Below are 15,011 nucleotides of genomic sequence, written 5' to 3'. Positions count from 1 at the left end.
TGCGTCTCTCCCCGAGCGGAGCCAAGGTACAAAGGCCGTTTGAGCGTTAAGGGGGACTCCTGAGCATCGCGACTCAGGAGCCTAACTGGTCACATAGCCCCTCACTCCTTAGTTCCGAAAGGCTAACGGCGGTTGAGGTATGCGCGCGGCCGGGCTCTACAGACGTAGAACGGTAGATCCACCCACATCACACCTTCCTACTTGTTGTTCTTGCGCCAAGGGGGACTCCTGAGCATCGCGACTCAGGAGCCTAGCTTGTCATGTAGCCCCTCACTCCTTGGCCCTGTCCTGGTTTCCGGTCGGGACCAACGCTGGGTGAGGCATGCGCGGGGCCGGGCTCTGCCGGCGTAGAACATAAGCAAGTAGGAAGGAAAAGCGCAAATTTGAAGGAATTCAAAAGCAAATATTACAGTCCACACTGTTATCTCAATGCCAAATGCAAGTTTAAACGCCTCCCCGAGGCATGATACATGTGCAGGAATTAAAGGCAGGACAGGAGACACAACGGAGTCACTTGTCGGCGGTGGAGCAGCGCGGAGTGGGTTCGCCTCATGGAGCAGTGGGGTCGGCAGCGCCTTGCTTCGGCTTGGTGCTGAAGGCCCGGAACTTCCCCAGCAGAGCCTCCGCGCGACCCTTCACGGCCTCGGCAGCGGCACACTCGCCGCTTATTGGCTCTAGAAGGCTGTCGAGGTCGACGCCGGGATCGCGAAGGTAGATGTGGGTGAGGACCCGCGTCAGTGCTGCAGAAGACAGGACATGCGCCTCGGCCTCGGCCGTGGGGCCAAGGCCAAGGGCGACATCTTCAAGAGTGCGAACCAGGAAGGAAGCAGCTTGGCGAGGCCGTCCTCGGCGCCAGCCAGCGGGCTCTCCAGGCCGCTGTCGTAAAGCGTCCTCAGCGAGGAGCGAGCCTTCGCCTCCATCTCCGTGAAGGCCACGCGGTCCTCGGCAAGAACCAGGGCCTTGTCGTCCAGCTCGGCCTTCCTGGCCCCCAACTCCTGCTCCAGCGCGCCTAGGCAGTCACGGCGCTTCCTGAGCTTGACCTCCCTCTCCTTGACGGCCGCCTCGCGAGCCTTCACGCCTTCTTCCTGCTCTTGGCGAAGGCGGACCTCTTTCGCGAGCTGGTCCCGCAGGCCTTGCAGCTCGTCCTCCAGCGCCTTGCAGCGACCACGGATGTCGACCACCTCCCCCAGGGCTGCGTCACGAGCAGCCTTCGCCTCAAGGACGGCCTTCTTCTCCTCGTCGCAAGCCGTCGAGGCCTGGACCAACGCCGCCTGAATCGAGGCGTCGGAGCGAACCCATCCTGAAGCCAGCTCCAGGCGCCCGGCCACCAAGCGAGGGTCAGCGCCAAGAAGACCCTGCCGCAGTAGGTCCAGCTCAGCAACAGCGTGATCCAGAACGGCAGAAGGAGTCGGAGAAACAGCAGCCGGTGGAATAGGAGGAGAAGGCGGCAGCGCGGCCACAGCATCCTGAGGCGGAGTCTGCTGCGCCCCAACGGCTGTAGTGGCGGCGGTAGGCAAGGACACCTCGGGAGTCACTTGGGCCGTGGGGGCTGAGCTCGCCCCAGCCGGCTCAGCCAGGCCTCGTGAGGACGACCGGGCAGGAGAAGCCTGTGCGTCGCGGTCACCCTCCTCCGCAGGCAGAGGCACTGCCACGGACGGAACCTCGGGATCCCCCTTCGACTTCTTTGCTGCGGGCGCCAGCCTATCCAAGAGATGCGGACGTCAAGCCTCAGAAGCAGAGCAAGAAATAAAGACAAGAATCAAATGCTTACGGGTCGTCGCCAGTGAGCTCAAGCGGCCTCCGGCCAAATTTGAAGCCTGAAAGCCGGCTGGAAGGGTCAACCTCGGGAAGCTTGGAAGCGGAAGGTGCGTCTGCGGTACGCCTCGGGGCCGGGGCAGACCCACGGGAGATCAGCCCGGTCTTGTCCTTCTTCAGGATCGGGGGCAAGCTCCTGCCGTCCTGCTCGTCATCATCCTCGTCGTCATCGCTCGGAGAGAGGCGGAGAACGCGGGACCTGCGCCGGAGGAGGGGAGCCCTCGACTCTCCGTCAGTCGCCTCGGAGTCAGGCCCTTTTTCCCGCTCCCCTCCTTCCTCCTCTTCGCTGGAGTCGTCGGAGGGCACGTCCACCGGTTCCTCGGGGGTTTCTATGGGCACGGGCCCATCCCCGTTGAAGACGGGCATGGACTCCACTACCTGCTCCCAGTCGTCACGTAGGAACAAGGGCGTAGGAGCGCCCTCCAACCTCGCCACATCGCCCCCGACCAGAGATTCGAGGACCGCAGCCAGATCTCCATCGGCCAAGGCCGCGGGGCTCGGATGGGGCCTCCACATCGGAAGTGAGTACTACCGAAGCGGAGCTAGCTGGTGCTCCAGGAATTCTCTCAGCAGCGACGCGCCGGTCAGCTTCGCCGCCGCCATGTTGGCCGGCCTCAGATCCGCGTCCATCTTCTCCAACACCAGCTTCACGCAGGGGTCCACGAGCTCCGCTCGACCCCAATCGCTGGAGCTCGCGGGCTGCTCCGTGGGCAAGATCAGCCGAGGGTGGATGCGCCCAGCATCCACCAAGACCCACTTGCTCCTGAAGCCCTCAATCCTTTTCCCGGGGTTCGAAATGGCAATGGCGCCACCGTATGCGATGAAGCTCGGGCACGCGGAAGCAGGACCGCGAGAGGTCCGGAGTTAGAAGTAGTGGCGCAGCAAGGCCACTGAGGGCTGCACCCCTACGTGAGCCTCGCAGTAATAGGCGAAGATTGCCAGGAGAAGGACGGAGTTGGGGTGGAGATGCAAAGCATGTAGCTTATAATGGCGGAGGACAGATAAGAAGAACTCGGAGAAGGGAGGCACCAGGCCAGCAGCAATGGCACTTACGAAGAACGGATAGAAGGTGCTCCCTTGACCCTTAGGGGTGGCGAAGCCGGCCTTGAACACCTTCGCCCCGTCAATGCCCCACGCCGCCGCCATCCGGCGCAACCGGGCGAGGCTCGCCTCCGACACGTTCGGCGGGTCCAGGGCAGACGAGTATCAAGCTACGGCCGGGGGCTGATGAGGCGCCATGGCTTCCTAGGTCACGCGGTCAGAGTAGATCTAAAAATTTTGGAGGAAGGAAGGAGAGGCGCAGGAAAGGGGATTTGAGCAGCAACCGGAGAAAGCAAAAAGCAAAGCCTAGGCGGATGCCGCTCCTTTATCAACTCGCACGGTTGCTAAGGCGCTCACGTCCAATCAACTGCCACCCGGCGCCCAAGGCCGCAGGCTGTTAGGGCCCGCGGCGCTTCGCTCTTGCCCTTCCGCCTAGCTACACGGCCAAGTCCGGGTGCGCCTTGGGCCCGGGGGCTACTGTCGGCGTTCTGGGAACGGGGGTCCCCAGACTTGCCTGCCTGCGGCCTGCGGCGTGGCTCAAAGGGGGGCCCAACACGGCCCATCTTCACCAACACAGAGCCAAGACCCTCGCAAGGGGCCAAGCCTCGCGGGGCGGACGACGCGGAGCTTCCTCAGGCACAGCCTCATCAGGCTGGCTCGCGAGGAGGCGGAGAGATCAAGGCGGGGTACCTCATGAGGTGCCCATGACGCAAGCCATGACGACCAAGGGCGCCAGGCGGGCGCCAGCCCGCGCAGTGTCCTCCTTTTCTCTTTGGTGCAAAGGGAGCAAGCGCAGCCGCGGAGTACCGAGGCATCAGGCAAGGGTTGCCATTTCGGTGCAATAAGACCAAGGCCAGGAGGACTGCAAGATGGAGGTCATCGTGGAGCCCAAGACGGCGTCACTACCAGAGCTTTGTGCAGGCGAAGACTACTTTTGTCAGGATAGCTGGTACTAGCTGTCCCCCTTCAAATTAGCCCGCCATTGTTGGCTCCCTTCCCGCTCGATATTTGGGAAGAGGACCAGGGCCTCTATAAATAGGACCAGCCACCCACAGGGTTGGAGAGAGCAGAGAGGTTTAGGGAGATCGAGATAAACAATCGAGAAGAGAGAGAGAGAGAGAGAGAGAGAGAGAGAGAGAGAGAGAGAGAGAGAAGGGTGACTGAACTCCTCCTAGCAGTTCATCGCCCCAGCCAAGAACAGACCCTCGCGAGGCTGTTCTTCCTTGTATTGTTCATCATCATCAGCCCAAGAGGCAATCCACCGCACCACACACTGGAGTAGGGTATTGCACCACAACGGTGGCCCGAACCAGTATAAACCCTGTGTCTCTTGTGTTGTTCTTCCCATAGCTTAGATCTTAGCGAGGCGGAGGGGTGCAGGTAGGTAGGAGGCGAAATCTCCGTGCGCACCCCAGTGTTCGAACCTCAAGGGTCTGCCGGAACCCGAAATCTGACAAAAGAGACGAGCCTTGCATGGCAATAAAATTTCATGCAGACGTCGCTCCATGGTGGGCGCTAAGGCAGCCCCCCTCCACCCATTTCGGATTGTAATCAAGAGGAAGATAACTGTTCTGAGGGGGATTCAGAAGCAGAAGACCACTCCTATTTACCCCATGAGGTCTTCACTCTAACTTGGCATGTTGATGTTGGTAAAATCATGCATATGGTGCCTTGCATTGCTTACTGTATACATCAAAGATGTCATCTGCTTAGTTTAGACATGCTTTGTGTCAATGCCATTTGTTTAGTTTCTTTATCGTATATGTGAATCATGCAATACCATCTTGTTTAGCCAGGCATCATATATGTGAATTTTGTAATGCCACCCTGGTTAGCCAGTCATCTTATATGTGAATTATATCATGACATCATTTTTTATTACATGTTAAATTTGTCAACAATTTTAGTACATTCAATTACTCTTCCTGTGCATCAGCAATTCGGCACAGTCATGGAAAAATCTGGAGTGGAAACAAGGTCTTCAGAGCAGACAATGCTATCTGACGTAGCGCATGTCTTGCTGGTTACAGATAGCTCCTGAGAGGAGGATTCAGAGACAGATGACCAGTCCTATCCCCCCCCCCCCGAGGTGCATGCTCTAACTTGGCAGGGTTATGTTGCTCATATCATGCGTATGGTATCTTGCATTGCTATGTCATTTGCTTAGTTTAGACATGCTTTGTGTGAATGCCACCTGTTTAGTGTCTAATTACCATATATGTGAATTATGCAATGCCATCTTGTTGCAAGACATTATATATGTGAATTATGCAATGCTATCTTGTTGCAAGGCATTATATATGTGAATTATGCAATGCCATGCTATTTAGCCAAGCATCATATATGTTAATTATATCATGCCGTCCTTTTTTTGTATTTCTCATTGCTTTTGTCGACAATGTTTGCATATTCAACTACTCTTCTTGTGCATCAGCCATTTGAATTGGTGATGGAGAAATATGGAGTGAAAACAAGGTCTTTAGAGCAGACAATGCTACCTGGTGAAGCAGATATCTTGCTGGTTACAGATAGCTCTTCAGAGGAGGATTCAGAGGAAGATGACCAGTCCTATTATCCCCCTGAGGTGTATGCTCAAACTTGGCAGGGTTATATTACTCATATCATGCATATGTTGTATTGCAATGCTTAGTTTTTACATCATATACACGATATTGAATGCCATCTCCTTAGTTGACACATCATATATGTGATTGCCCTCTGCTCACTTCCTTAGTATATAAATCATATATTTGAATTATATCATGCCATGATGTCTACATAGACAGCATGTATCTGAATTATGGCATGCCAACCCATTTTCTAAAGACATAATATAGTTATATCATCTCATCCTGTTCACACTTCACATAGTCATCATATTTGAATTATGTCATTCTATCCGTGAATTATATCATGCCATCATGTTTCCATCGACGGCATGTTTGTGATTTATGGCATGCCAACCACTTTAATAGACACATTGTATAGTTATATCATGTCATCTGTTTACATAGTCATCATATTTTGAAGTATGTCATTCTATCCTGTTTAGTTAGCCATCATACATGTGAAATTGTGTCATGCTATCATGTTTAATTAGCCATCATATATGTGGAATTATGTCCTGCTATTCTGTTTGGTTAGACAACATAAATGTGAATTATTTCATGCCCTATTTTCTTCCCTACTATCCATTGCACCTGTCTATCTTACAATGTCTGTACATTCAATTACTTTTCTTGTTTATTAGCCATTTCAATTGGAGGGGGTGATGGCAGTATCTGTGGGAGTAAAAACACAGTCTTTAGAAAAGATCGTGCTACCTGTCGATGGTGATAGAACCACGGTTGTACTTTCCCAAGAACCAGCCCCACCACACATAACCTAGACTCACGCAGATTGTACCCCTACCCAGTTGGATAGAGAACCAGCTACACCCCTTCTAACCCCAACCCCAGCAGATAGTAACCCAATTCCCGTTGACACAGCACCGTCTCCACCACAGAGCACCCAAACACGAGCAGTTAGTAAGGCAACTGCAGTGCCCAAAGCACGAGGACCACCACTCTGAACCCCAAGTCAACGCTTAAAGCAGAAGAAGAATTGTTCTCAGGTCAGGTTCCGTAGCTATGGTTCATACTACTTTGCTCTTGCATCACTGTATTTACTCAAACCAACTAATTTCAAATTTGAAGGATGCAATTGAAACTCCAATGGCGCAACAGGTACGTTTTAAACATGTTTCTTTAATGTGTTTGCTATTGTAACTTGCTCTATGTTGATTTCAGTTTCAATTGAATAAATAGTTATATTATCATGCCATGCACCTTAAAAGTGTTGTTATTGCTGTGTAGTTTCCCACACTTATATTCTGTCTAAGCTGTTTTGTCTTAAGTAGATATGATTCGAACGATATCTATCTTGATTTGGCAATATAAACTAGAATGATATAGACCATATAGTGACCATACTACATAGATATATGTTTGTTTCATGTTGTTATCCTGTGCACCTTACTATTGAACTGGTTTACCAAAATGAGTTTCATATACTACATTGTAAACCTGTGACGTGTTTGTTTGTTTCTCTTTTAGAATGCGGATAAAATAATGGAGAAGAGCACCCCCGTTATGCAATGGTACAGGAAGTAATGCAGATAAGGTTCAAGATAGTGAGACATCCCTGTTGGTCTCCAAGAAAGCTGATAAAAACTATATTGAAGACACTGAGACAACCCCAAAGTCATGTCTTGATGTAATGTTCGAGTTACTGGCTACTACTGCTGGCACCAGCTCTTCGAACTCGCTGCCTGAATCAGTTCGGCTTCTTGAGTCTCAACTTCAAGTTGAAAGACATCGATCAGATGTTATGCGACAGGAAGCCGAAGGACTGAGGAAGTCCCTACAGAATTCAGATGCATACTTTCTGGTGCAACAGCAAGTGCTGGAGGAATTAAGCGCCAAACAAGAGAAAGTTAATAAGCTTGTTAAGCATCTTGCTAGGATTATGGGTACCCAGGATATTGTTTCTTGAGCTCTTCTGAAGTGGTTTCAGTTCTGGATTTGTTTTGCTGCGGCGTTTATATGCTGCTTTGTTCCCTATATTTGCACTGGTGGCAAACTTTGATGCCCAGTGGATGTAATATGTGTAATAGCCGTGATAGCCTAGCGTAAGTTGCTTGCCTATTTATTTCCTTATTGTCTTATTTATTTGTTTTCTTGTAGTCAGTGCAGTTCTTTTTCCGCGGTTTGCTAGTGGCCGCAATAACCTATTTTTTTAAACTAGGCCACATTAACCATGGGCTACATATTTACTGTAGTTAACATGGGCCTCCTACGGGCCATAGAAACAATGGGCCTTCTAAGGGCCGTAGAAACAATGGGCCTTGTATGGGGCGTAGAATCCATGGGCCTTATATGGGCCGTTGACACAATGGGCCTTCTACAGGCCGTATCATCAATGGGCCTTCTACGGGCCGTATGATCAGTTGGCCAAACATGGGCCAATAACAGACCGCATTATGGCCGTAAATGGGCTAGAGTTGAAATCGTCCGTTCATGGGCCGACCATAACGGGTCATCGTTAATTGGACATATTTGATGACGCTATGAAAACGTCCCAACGTATTAACGGCCCATAAACGGGCTGACTGTAACCACGGGCTGAATTTGGCCCACAAGCAGAAAATGATAGTAACGGGCCGAAAGTAAACAAATGCTGGAAATGAGCCCAAGAATAAATGGGCCCTGAGAAGGCTGAAAGATAGCATGGGCTGGAAACGGCCCAACGGAATAATGGGCCGTTAATGGGTATAAAGTGATACACTGTTCATTACGGGCCAATTTTACCACGGGTCGTTAATGGGCCGAGGATTACTAAGGGCCTCATATGGGCCGAAAGACATCATGGGCCATACATGGGCTGGAAGTTAAAATGGGCTGGAATTATATTGGACGGCCCAGATGACGCTATTGGGCCTAATTCGGATAGGCCGTAAACGAGCCCTGGGTTAGCGGGCTGTAAATGGGCTATATGCGAACAGGCCGTTAACAGGCTTGCCGTGGGCCGAGCCGCCACCTTTTGACCAAGTCAAATGGGCCAGCCTTTTCACAGGAATGGGCCTCTGTTGGGCCGTGCCATGTGTCGATGTATCATAGGTGCTTTGGGTCCAATGAGTGGATGACATCTGTCCCAACGGCGAGCCGACACGTGTTCCCTCCAACCAATGATGATTTTACACGTGGAAAATCCCCATTGGTCGGGGCTGTTAACGGGTTATCGGATCCAAAACCAGACCCGATAGCTTAACGGCGTTCCGTTATGGGATGCCATGTGTCGGTCACCCTTGACGAAAGCACTTCTGTGACGCGTGATTTATCGTCATGGAAGTGGACACTTCTGTGATGATAATTTTGGTAATGTCATGGAACACTTCTACGACAGCACAGGTATGACTATCTTGATTCTGTCATAAAATTGTCATGGATGTACATGCATGATAGAAAACGTGACCTACTATGACAAACACGTATCATCACGGAAGTGTATTTTTTTGTAGTGCATGGTCGTCCCCAGGAGCCCTGGCGTGAGAAGTCACTGCACGTCCCGAAGATGCATGTGAGAGTAGGGAGCCTTCCTGCGCGACAGAAGGACGACGCCCCGGAGGAGCCAGATTCACCCCTATCAGCGATGGATCTCTCCCATGACTCCTCCCCAGTGCCGTGAAGGGAAGAAGCATGGGGAGCGATCGACTACCACATGCCACGCCTACTTCAAACCACGACACGACGTCGCTCGCGTCCCCTCCCACTGAAGTCAAGGTCACGGGCGACCCGGCGGCAAGCACACTGGGTGTCGGGGATATACCCCATGGTATGACCCGGCTAGAATGTTAAACCGATTGGGACTTGGTAAACCGGCGGATGGTAAACCGGCGGAGAGTTAAGAGAGAGAGTCAAGACAGATGGCTAAGACAGACGGTATGACCCGGCTGGTGTTAAACCGGCAGACAATGTTAAACCGGCAGAACAATGTTAAACTGGCAGAACAATGTTAAACCGGCAGACCAATGTTAAACCGGCAGACGTTAAGAAGCCCAGGAAGGGAAGTCAAAATAGTTTAAAGTTAAAGTCCGAGTTGGACTCCACATGTAACCCGCCCCTTCAACATATATAAGGAGGGGCAGGGCACCCCAAGGGGGACAAGATTCACAAGTTCCACAGGTTGGACAAGTTAGGTTTAGACAATAGCTCTCAAGATAGATCCCTCTTGTAACTGTGATCATCATCATCAATATCAATGAAGCAGGATGTAGGCTTTTACCTCCACCGTGAGGGGCTGAACCTGGGTAAAACATCGCGTCTCTCGTCCCGCTCAACCCCTCTCAAGTTACCACATAGATGCGTTGGCCTCGCGACTAAGTCCTGACACTAAGGACAGCTGCCGTGACAATTCCATGACACTGGGGTTGCCACTCCCGGCGTCGGCGCTGCGCCACCCGAATCTTCCTCTCAAATCCAAGGGAGATCCCAAGCAGGAGCCTGCGGGCTGGCCCCAGGCCCCTCTCTTTGACATAGCCAGCATAAGTGAAAGATAAGAAGAGGAGGAATGTGAAGATGGGTGACTCCACCCTCCTCCACCCCTCCCTTTTATAGGCAGGACGGGGAGGAGGGCTGCTCCATCAACAGGCGGCCACCGTCCTCCTCCGCCAATTCAAGACAACCATGCCCTCGCCTTGACGCTCTCCCGCACAACGCGCCTCCGTTACCTACCCCGCGCGATGCATGTTGCATATGTGGCTAAGGATAAGGGCATGGTGAGAAGAGTGAATTGGCAGTTTGTACCCCGTGTGTTAAAGTCATTCACGGGCCATCATTGGAGCGGCCCCACCACTATTGCCTTTACACCACGCGCAGGGCAACCGGATAGTGGCCCGGAACCAAGGCTGATGAAGAAGCAATGAAGACCTCAAGGGGCCGACCCCTTCAGCAACTCTACTTGTGCACCTATTAGGCCCTACCCTGACGACGCTCAGCAGCGCGTTCGGGGTAGGCCAGGGGGCTTCTGTCGGTGCAACAAACCCTGGGTCTGTTGCCCAGACTGTGCACAGGTGCAAGAGCAAGGTTGATGTGCCAACCCAAGCCAGGATACAAGAAACCAAGAGATTCAAAGAACCAGCATGCAGCTTAGAGAGACTAAGGCCAAGCCAGAGAAGCAAGATATCGCCAAGAGCAAGGCCTCCCTTGCCGGACAGGCGAGCCCGGCAAGGGGCAAGGCCACCCCCGGAAGCAAGCGCCTCGGGCACCCTGCAGGGCCTGCCGGGGCTCACGGAGGCAAAACCACCTCACCAACCACTCCAGCACGACCCATGTCGCCCATCAATGCAGTGTCAAGCCGCACGATGATTAAGTGGCAGCCATTCGCCACATGGCATCCATTTCCTACAGAAGAAACCCACAGATGACACATGTCCTGCGACGTGTCAAGAGTACAGACACGGAGATGGCAAGATAGCCCGGCAAGCCTTGCCGGGCAACCAGTGATGTGACACTAAGCAGCTCATTTAATGTGCCCTGTCAGCCCATAGAGTTAGGTATGATAGCACTGTTTGCTATCATATTAGTGCATAATGACTACTTTGCCATTGTGGTGACCCCTTGATCTATAAAAGGAGGCCCATGGCAACCGTAGAAAGGATTGGAAAGTTGACGAACCCACACCCCCGTACGCGCGTAGTAGCTACTGCCCTAGGGCAACCCCTACCGGACAAGTGTACTATGCTTCACCACCTCCATTCCACCATCAATCCACCAAAGCAGGAGTAGGTTTTTACGCCTCGTGGCGGCCCGAACCTTGGTAAATTTCTTGTGTGCTCTCTGTCGTCCTGCCATACGCTAGTCTGCTCTTTGTGCAATGCAACATCCCCCCTGCCGAACTAGCAAGGGGCCTCCCGGTCCCATAGTTGGCTGTGGATATCCCGCGACACACTTGATTATGAATCACTTGATGCTTGCGAACCATGCCTCATGGGCAAGATGACTAAAACTCTGTCCTCCAGAACAATGGAGCGAGCCACTGACTTATTGGAAATAATACATACTGATGTATGCGCTCCGATGAGTGTTGAGGCTCGCGGTGGGTATCATTATTTTCTGACCTTCATAGATGATTTGAGCAGATATAGGTATATCTAATTGGTGAAACATAAGTCTGAAACATTTGAAAAGTTCAAAGAATTTTAGAGTGAAGTGGAAAATCATCATAACAAGAAAATAAATGTTCTACGATCTATCGCGGAGGCGAATATTTGAGTTACGAGTTTGGTCTTCATTTAGAACAATGTGGAATAGTTTCGCAACTCACGCCACCTGGAACACCACAGCGTAATGGTGTGTCCGAATGTCGTAACCGTACTTTATTAGGTATGGTGCGATCTATGATGTCTCTTACCGATTTACCACTATCGTTTTGGGGTTATGCATTAGAGACAGATGCATTCACATTAAAAGGGCACCATCTAAATCCGTTGAGACGACACCATATGAACTTTGGTTTGGCAAGAAACTGAAACTATCGTTTCTTAAAGTTTGGGGTTGCGATGCTTATGTGAAAAAGCTTCGGCCTAATAAGCTCGAACCCAAATTGGAGAAGTGTGTCTTCATAGGATACCCAAAAGAAACTGTTGGGTACACCTTCTATCACAGATCCAAAGGCAAGATATTTGTTGCTAAGAATGGATCCTTTTTAGAGAAGGAGTTTCTCTCAAATAAGTGAGTGGGAGGAAAGTAGAACTGGATGAGGTAGTTGTACCTTCTCTCGAATTTGAAAGTAGTTCATCATAGAAATCAGTTCCAGTGATGCCTACACCAATTAGTGAGGAAGCTAATGATGATGATCATGAAACTTAAGATCAAGTTACTACCAAACCTCGTAGGTCAACCAGAGTACGTTCCTCACTAGAGTGGTACGGTAATCCTGTTCTGGAATTCATGTTACTAGACCATGATGAACCTACGAACTATGAGGAAGCGATGATGAGCCTAGATTCTGCGAAATGGCTTGAGGCCATGAAATCTGAGATGGGATCCATGTATGAGAACAAAGTATGGACTTTGGTTGACTTGCCCGATGATCGGCAAGCCATAGAAATTAAATGGATCTTCAAGAAGAAGACTGATGCTGATGGTAATGTTAATGTCTACAAATCTGGACTTGTTGCGAAAGGTTTTTGACAAGTTCAAGGAGTTGACTACGATGAGACCTTCTCACCTGTAGCGATGCTTAAGTCTGTCCAAATCATGTTAGCAATTGTCGCATTTTATGATCATGAAATTTGGCAAATGGATGTCAAAACTGCATTCCTTAATGGATTTCTTAAAGAAGAGTTGTATATGATGCAACCAGAAGGTTTTGTCGATCCTAAAGGTGCTAACAAAGTGTGCAAGCTCTAGCGATCCATTTATGGACTGGTGCAAGCCTCTCGGAGTTGGAATATATGCTTTGAGAGTGTGATCAAAGCATATGGTTTTATAGATACTTTTGGAGAAGCCTGTATTTACAAGAAAGTGAGTGGGAGCTCTCTAGCATTTCTAATATTATATGTGGATGACATATTGTTGATTGGAAATGATATAGAATTTCTGGATAGCATAAAAGGATACTTGAATAAGAATTTTTCAATGAAAGACCTCGCTGAAGCTGCTTATATATTGGGCATCAAGATCTATAGAGATAGATCAAGACACTTAATTGGACTTTCACAAAGCTCATACCTTGATAAAGTTTTGAAGAAGTTCAAGATGGATCAGTCAAAGAAAGGGTTCTTGCATGTGTTACAAGGTGTGAAGTTGAGTCAGACTCAATGACCGACCACTTCAGAAGATAGAGATAAAATGAAAGTCATTCCCTATGCCTCAGCCATAGGTTCTATCATGTATGCAATGTTGTGTACCAGACCTGATGTGTGCCTTGCTATAAGTTTAGCAGGGAGGTACCAAAGTAATCTAGGAGTGGATCACTGGACAGCGGTAAAGAACATCCTGAAATACCTGAAAAGGACTAAGGATATGTTTCTCATTTATGGAGGTGAAAAAGAGCTCGTCGTAAATGGTTACGTCGATGCTAGCTTTGACACAGATCCGGATGACTCTAAGTCGCAAACCGGATACGTATTTATATTGAATGGTGGAGCTGTCAGTTGGTGCAGTTCCAACCAAAGCGTAGTGGCGGGATCTACGTGTGAAGCGGAGTACTTAGCTGCTTCAGAAGTAGCAAATGAAGGAGTTCATATCCTATCTAGGTGTAATACTTAGTGCATCGGGTCCAATGAAAATCTTTTTGTGACAATACTGGAGCAATTGCCTTAGCAAAGGAATCCAGATTTCACAAGAGAACCAAACACATCAAGAGATGCTTCAACTCCATCCGCGATCAAGTCAAGGAGGGAGACATAGAGATTTGCAAAATACATACGGATTTCAATGTTGCAGACCTGTTGACTAAGCCTCTTCCACAAGCAAAACATGATCAGCACCAAGACTCCATGGGTGTTAGAATCATTACAGTGTAATCTAGATTATTGACTCTAGTGCAAGTGGGAGACTGAAGGAAATATGCCCTAGAGGCAATAATAAAGTTGTTATTTATATTTCCTTATATCATGATAAATGTTTATTATTCATGCTAGAATTGTATTAACCGAAAACTTGATACATGTGTGAATAGATAGACAAAACAAAGTGTCCCTAGTATGCCTCTACTTGACTAGCTCATTAATCAAAGATGGTTAAAGTTTCTTGACCATAGACATGTGTTGTCATTTGATGAACGAGATCACATCATTAGGAGAATGATGTGATGGACAAGACCCATCCGTTAGCTTAGCATAATGATCGTTAAGTTTTATTGCTATTGCTTTCTTCATGACTTATACATATTCCTTTGACTATGAGATTATGCAACTCCCGAATACCAGAGGAACACCTCATGTGCTATCAAACGTCACAATGTAACTGGGTGATTATAAAGATGCTCTACAGGTGTCTCCGAAGGTGTTTGTTGGGTTGGCATAGATCAAGATTTGGATTTGTCACTCTGAGTATCAGAGAGGTATCTCTAGGCCCTCTCGGTAATGCACATCATGATAAGCATTGCAAGCGATGTGACTAATGAGTTCGTTACAGGATGCTGCATTACGGAACAAGTAAAGAGATTTGCCGATAACGAGATTGAACTAGGTATGAAGATACCGACGATCGCATCTCGGGCAAGTAACATACCGATGACAAAGGGAATGACGTATGTTGTCATTGCGGTTTGATTGATAAAGATCTTCATAGAATATGTAGGAACCAATATGAGCATCCAGGTTCCGATGTTGGTTATTGATTGGAGATGTGTCTTGGTCATGTCTACATAGTTCTCGAACCCGTAGTGTTTGCACGCTTAACGTTCGATGATGATTTGTATTGCGAGTTATGTGTTTTGGTGACCGAAGATTGTTCGGAGTCCCGGATGAGATCACGGACATGACGAGGAGTCTCGAAATGGTCGAGAGATAAAGATTGATATATTGGACGATGGTATTCAGACACCGGAATAGTTTTGGAGCATTTCAGATATTTTTCGGAGTACCGAGGGGTTATGGGAACCCCCCC

This window comes from Triticum dicoccoides, chromosome 5A (genome assembly GCF_002162155.2).
Source record: "Triticum dicoccoides isolate Atlit2015 ecotype Zavitan chromosome 5A, WEW_v2.0, whole genome shotgun sequence".
In the NCBI taxonomy this organism is placed as follows: Eukaryota; Viridiplantae; Streptophyta; class Magnoliopsida; order Poales; family Poaceae; genus Triticum; species Triticum dicoccoides.
This window is presented reverse-complemented; position numbering follows the sequence as displayed.